General features: G+C 36.3%; 1 long non-coding RNA gene across 1 annotated transcript; it reads left to right on the top strand.

Moving 5' to 3' along the window:
- Positions 1-1,886: 1,886 nt before the first annotated feature.
- On the top strand, positions 1,887-2,516 carry LOC118734543. Its single transcript, XR_004992392.1, has 3 exons — positions 1,887-1,966; positions 2,024-2,284; positions 2,341-2,516. It is a non-coding gene; the product is annotated as an uncharacterized LOC118734543 (long non-coding RNA).
- Positions 2,517-6,367: the final 3,851 nt, after the last annotated feature.

Raw genomic sequence — 6,367 nt, 5'->3', positions numbered from 1 at the left:
TGAGCAAGAATTGCTTTCAAGTACTTGAATCATGTAAATCAGGTGTAATAATACCCTTGTGCACAAGTGAGCTCGGATATAAAAATGAATACGACAGTTGATGTTGGCTGTGGTTGCTGCGAGCTGACAGCTTATTGTGGTGCTGCCACATAGTGAAGTTTTTGTGGTTAACTACAAGACCGGTAGAATACAAGATTACGCTGGATGATGTGAAAATCGGGAGAGTAATACCGGGGACAGATATCTGTAGCTCGTTTCTCTACCAAGGCGAATTCATATAAATGGTGATTTTTTAAGAGCTTGATAACTTTTTTTTAAAAAAAAACGCATAAAATTTGCAAAATCTCATCGGTTCTTTATTTGAAACGTTAGATTGGTCCATGACATTTACTTTTTGAAGATAATTTCATTTAAATGTTGACCGCGGCTGCGTCTTAGGTGGTCCATTCGGAAAGTCCAATTTTGGGCAACTTTTTCGAGCATTTCGGCCGGAATAGCCCGAATTTCTTCGGAAATGTTGTCTTCCAAAGCTGGAATAGTTGCTGGCTTATTTCTGTAGACTTTAGACTTGACGTAGCCCCACAAAAAATAGTCTAAAGGCGTCAAATCGCATGATCTTGGTGGCCAACTTACCGGTCCATTTCTTGAGATGAATTGTTCTCCGAAGTTTTCCCTCAAAATGGCCATAGAATCGCGAGCTGTGTGGCATGTAGCGCCATCTTGTTGAAACCACATGTCAACCAAGTTCAGTTCTTCCATTTTTGGCAACAAAAAGTTTGTTAGCATCGAACGATAGCGATCGCCATTCACCGTAACGTTGCGTCCAACAGCATCTTTGAAAAAATACGGTCCAATGATTCCACCAGCGTACAAACCACACCAAACAGTGCATTTTTCGGGATGCATGGGCAGTTCTTGAACGGCTTCTGGTTGCTCTTCACTCCAAATGCGGCAATTTTGCTTATTTACGAAGCCATTCAACCAGAAATGAGCCTCATCGCTGAACAAAATTTGTCGATAAAAAAGCGGATTTTCTGCCAACTTTTCTAGGGCCCATTCACTGAAAATTCGACGTTGTGGCAGATCGTTCGGCTTCAGTTCTTGCACGAGCTGTATTTTATACGGTTTTACACCAAGAATCGACATTTCACGGTCTTCAGCAACACTCTCAGAAACAGACGCAATATTCTCTTCTGTACGCACTGTACGCATTCGTGTGGTTGGTTTAATGTCCAATAAAGTAAACTGAGTGCGAAACTTGGTCACAATCGCATTAATTGTTTGCTCACTTGGTCGATTATGTAGACCATAAATCGGACGTAAAGCGCGAAACACATTTCGAACCGAACACTGATTTTGGTAATAAAATTCAATGATTTGCAAGCGTTGCTCGTTAGTAAGTCTATTCATGATGAAATGTCAAAGCATACTGAGCATCTTTCTCTTTGACACCATGTCTGAAATCGTTATGAATTCGTCGCCTTGGTCCATTGTGTACAAATACAAGTGAGATATCTTAGCAATAGACGTCATCCTGGGCCACAGCTGCGATCATCTGTTTTTTAGAGTTGCTTATCTTGGTCTAAACTGCTCTTTTTGACCTGAGTTGCATTAAATAGTCTCTTAAAACTTGGTAGTATTTGTTGTTCAAATGGTAACATATATGCCCAAAAACTTGAAAAATATTAAATGATTGCTTTTTAAAAATGCTATTTACAAAATTTCGTTTTGATTGCGACATTAGAAATATTCAGATTATAAAAGTTTTTCACATATGTTTTAAGATTTTAAAGCTTTTTAAAAATACGGTAGAATGCAACAATGTGCTTGAATTTGTTTGCATCTTCGTCAGCTTATTCGTTTGCAGACTAGAAAAATGGCGAACAGCCATCAAAATACTGATTAAAATTACACATCTTTAACTGGACACACAAATGGGTGCGCGCCGCAAAATTCAGCCCTAATGGTAAGTTAATTTCATCGCGCGGCGATGACAAGTTAAGAATTTGCGATACATTTTCAGGTGAATGTGTGCGAACGTTCACCGTGGGAAGAGGTATGGGACGACAGCTGGCATGGCATCTAGACGGTAATCTGGTGGCTTTAGCATTAAGTTGTAACCGCTTTAAGATATTTGACATAGCTGAAGGCGAGCTAATACAGTGCATTCGTCGCCGGAGAATGATGTTGCATTTCACCCAAGTGGAAATTTCTTGGTGACTGGCGGCGATGACGATACAATAAGATTGCTTGATTTATTAGAAGGTCGACCAATTTATACACGGTAGTAGTGCACTTTAGCGGAACCACATAATATATATTTTTTCCTGTATTCAACAGTTGCTCGTTTGGAAATCTAATTTGCATACATTTGATGCCAATAGCTCTCGCAACAAGCAAGCCAGCTCTCAAAGAGTCCAAATTGATTTTAGTCATGCAACAGCTCCACATAACTCCGACATAGACACACACACCAGTTGCTGCAGTACCAAAAAGCTGTGATGACAGTATTTTAATTGATCCACGACAATCGGTGGCATATGGAATGCGTGATGGAAATTTTCTGGTGCTTGATAGCCAATAAACTACAAGAGTGAAACGCTGTGATGTAATTTTTCTTAAATTTCCATCTTTTATTTGCATTTACATTAAGAAGCTCATAGAGGACAGAGCTGTTGGTGAGGAAGGTGTCGAGATACTGCAGTACTGCAAATCCGCATTTCGCACGTGCCCCACTCATATGGAATAGCTTATGTCAAAAGGCTGGTTTTAGTATAATGCGGCATTCGCAGCATACCCTCACTGGCGCCGAGCCGTTGAAGAAATTTTGGCAAATAAACGTGCAAGAAATAGTTCCGATACTAGCACGCCCATATTCTTGTTAAGGGTCATCAAAAAATTCCTTGTGTTGTAAATAATAAAGCCAGCTTCCCGACATAAACTACTATTCCATACGAACACAGAAATATAAATGTATCTAAAACTGAATAACTCAAATCAAATTGGATTGCATTTCCATAATATACCTAATATTGGAATCTGTTTTGATCGTACAACTTGCAATCATTTAGATTATAGTTTTGAAAGAAATTGATTGCAATCGTAAATTGTGTAAAAATTGTTAATAGCAATCTGCCTTAAATTTATGATCCCCATGTAACGGATATAAAATACGTTAAATCCGCACTATCTGCATTAACAAAAAATATACATTGGAATATTTAAAATAAAACGATTCATATTTATTTTCTAATAAGAATTGTTTCTTAATTGAAAGTATTTAATACTAACATAATGTAGTGGTTAATGTTTAAAAATGAATTCGCAATATGTCCGCAGCTCAGGTTGATTTGAAGAAATCCGTTTAAATTTTTCGAATTACATCTACTTGAATATAGGATAGGCAGGGTTGCATACAAATGGTAGTTCCGTAAATATTTAAAATATGTTAGTTCATTCAATATTTACATCTGGGCCAATAAATAATAACAAATATAGCCGAAAAAACAAAGTTTCGATTAAAACCAGTTTTTATAACCCCCCCATAAAATTTCGATTAATTTAAAATACGAAAATAACGATATTTTTTCATGGAGAGGTATTTTTTTAATATACCTTGTTTATACCTACACAAGAACCGTATTAGCAAAAAACCGATTGGACTCAACATATATTTCTTTACAGCATTTATACCCGTGTCTTTATACCGCACTCGATAAAGTCTTATTCAAAAGTAAACAAAATCTGCTATTTTTAAACGAAATTTTTTTAATAAATAATTTGCGCGGTTGACCGAAATGGAAACAAACAATAATTGTAATTTATTATAACAATAATTCGAATTTAAAACGGGCTGTATAAAGAAAACCAGCCTATTGTCACTTCACTTTCCAATGATGCTGATTGCTGCAAGAATTATTTAGCGATTTAGAGCATAATCAACACAATATATGCACATAAATATGTATTATTTCACAGATCTCACGGCCAGCTTAGAAATACGTCACCAAAATTATATAAAATTTAAGTAGGAATTATTTTTATTTATAACGTAAAGGCCCTATCTGACCCATTCTGATAAGTATATTTCCCCTAAAGTTAACCCATTTTATTTAATTTGTCTCTCGTGAAAATATATATATATTTTTTTTAATTTTCAGATATGTACATATATTTTAAATTTTTGCTTTAATTTTTGTATCCTTTTAATATTTAATTAGATACCTTTAGATTAAAACAAGCTTAAAACGAAACAGCACAGCAACCCTTTTCTGTTCATCTTGAGAACACAAAACCCTCTTTTGTTAAAATTCGGCGCTGCACAAAATCCTGGCGTTTATATTTTCCAACAAAATACCACTTCGCAACCCTGGATTTTCACGAAGCGTTTCATTCGGGTCGTAGTTTTGCAACTTCGGGCCATTCGGTGTTGTATGCCATATTGGCTGCCATATTGTTCACACTGTCATCGCCATATTGAACACCCTGTCAACTATCTGTCAACCCTAAGATATCTCACTTGTATTCTTCCACAATGCCTTGGTCTCTACTGCTAATGAGCAGTCGAGAATGACGTATATTCTCTACCAGTAGAGAAATAATCGGTAGAGAAGAGTTGCAGAAACGAGCTAATGGTATTTGCATTCTGGTAAATTTATTGTGGTATTTAAAATATCGGAATAGTGACACACATTAACTTAGTATTACAGTGTCAAATCATATGTAAAAAAATGCAAAAATAATACAAAAATTGCTTATATATTGCCACAAAAGTTGCGGTATAAACTTTTGGCTTCAATCGCCCGAAAATTTCAATGATTTTTTGATAAATGAGCAGCTGACATCTGTCATTTTTGGGTATGTTCAGTGCAAAATGCCCATTCACAATGAGAATACCACAAAATTGTATTCTTTCAACAAAATATACTAGGTTGCTTAGGCCCTGTCTCCACACACAAAAACTTGCAATCATATTGCTCGTCAAAATGACAGTTGTTAGGCCATCGGTGTTTGCCTGTGGAGTTCTGCGGTTACGTAGTATTTTGAAGAATATTGTAGTGGGCGTGTTCATAAGACGTAGCTGTTGCCTAACCGTTGACTATTTGTCTTAGAAACGCACAGTTGAGTAGTTCCGTTCAGCTCAACAGTTGGGCTAGAAAATAAATTTTTTTCTTTCTTTCCCTAAGGCGTGATCTTGTGTCTTTCGTTCATGTCCATGCCCCATGTTAGACAGTATGAACCGGATCGTGAATGCCCCTATTGAAAAATGTTTAAAAATTGCCCGATTTATTCGATGCATCGAAATGGAAATTAGCAAGGTGTATTTAACAAGGTGGTGTTGAGGCGGCAGCTGAGTTTTTCGCCATGGAGAGCATTACGTCAAAATCATGTGTTTGTTCATTATTTGCTCGAATTCAACATCGAACACGGTATGAGCATAAGATTTCGAACTCGCGTAAATGTACACTTGCTAAATGCGATAGCATGAACGAAAAAAATGTTCGAAAGGGCTAAATGTAGCATTTTAATTGCAGTAAAAACGCTGATAAAACGGTAATACTTTTATATAAAAGAACTACTATGTTGCCCTGACGTCATCAGTAGAATCGGAACCATGACGAAAAAAGGTCGCAACTAAAACCCAAAAATGTTGCCATGCTATGTTTCTTAAATAAAGATAATTGTTTTTAGAAAGCAGAATACGTAAATATGTTTATAGCTAAATGCGGTAAAAACAGCCCGTTATACAATGCACATTCACAGTTTTTGTGTTCTAAATTTGGAAAATTTTCGATAGTGAAAATGCATAGTTTTGAAAAACTATCGATAGTGAAAAAAACAAAACCATCGATAGTAATGATAGTTTGCCACTATTATTGGAAACATCGATGTATTCGATGCATCGGTTAGCGCCGCGCATCTCTATTATTTATTTACACAAAAAACATATCAGCTAAGAAGAATTTAATAAATTATTAATTAAATTTAATTCGCCTTGATATCAGCTACTTAAAAAAAGTTCGTCACAATACCTATAACTTATATTTTGAGGACATTCTAGGTTATAGCATCAACACATGACGGGCGAAGATACCAATGATCCGGAGTGTCATAACTCGAATAATGAAGAATACTTCATACCAGGAGCAGAGGAATTGGAAAGCCTCTATTTGATGCTGGAGAAAGGCACTATTCCGGAGCTACAGTGGCAATTTCCCGGCCGTCAAACAATAAATACGGAAACTACTGGGTCAACGTCCAAAATCGAACCTGCCACAACTACAAATGCTGAAACAGAGTAAGCTAGCAGGAAAGCTTGGAAATATGCATATGTACATGAAGAGTTCACTAAATAAGTTTTTTTTTT

Source organism: Rhagoletis pomonella, unplaced genomic scaffold, assembly GCF_013731165.1.
Source record: "Rhagoletis pomonella isolate Grant_MI unplaced genomic scaffold, Rhpom_1.0 Rhpom_scaffold_00002, whole genome shotgun sequence".
In the NCBI taxonomy this organism is placed as follows: domain Eukaryota; kingdom Metazoa; phylum Arthropoda; class Insecta; order Diptera; family Tephritidae; genus Rhagoletis; species Rhagoletis pomonella.
The sequence above is the reverse complement of the archived record's forward strand: the minus strand, read 5'-3'. Positions and strand labels throughout refer to the sequence as shown.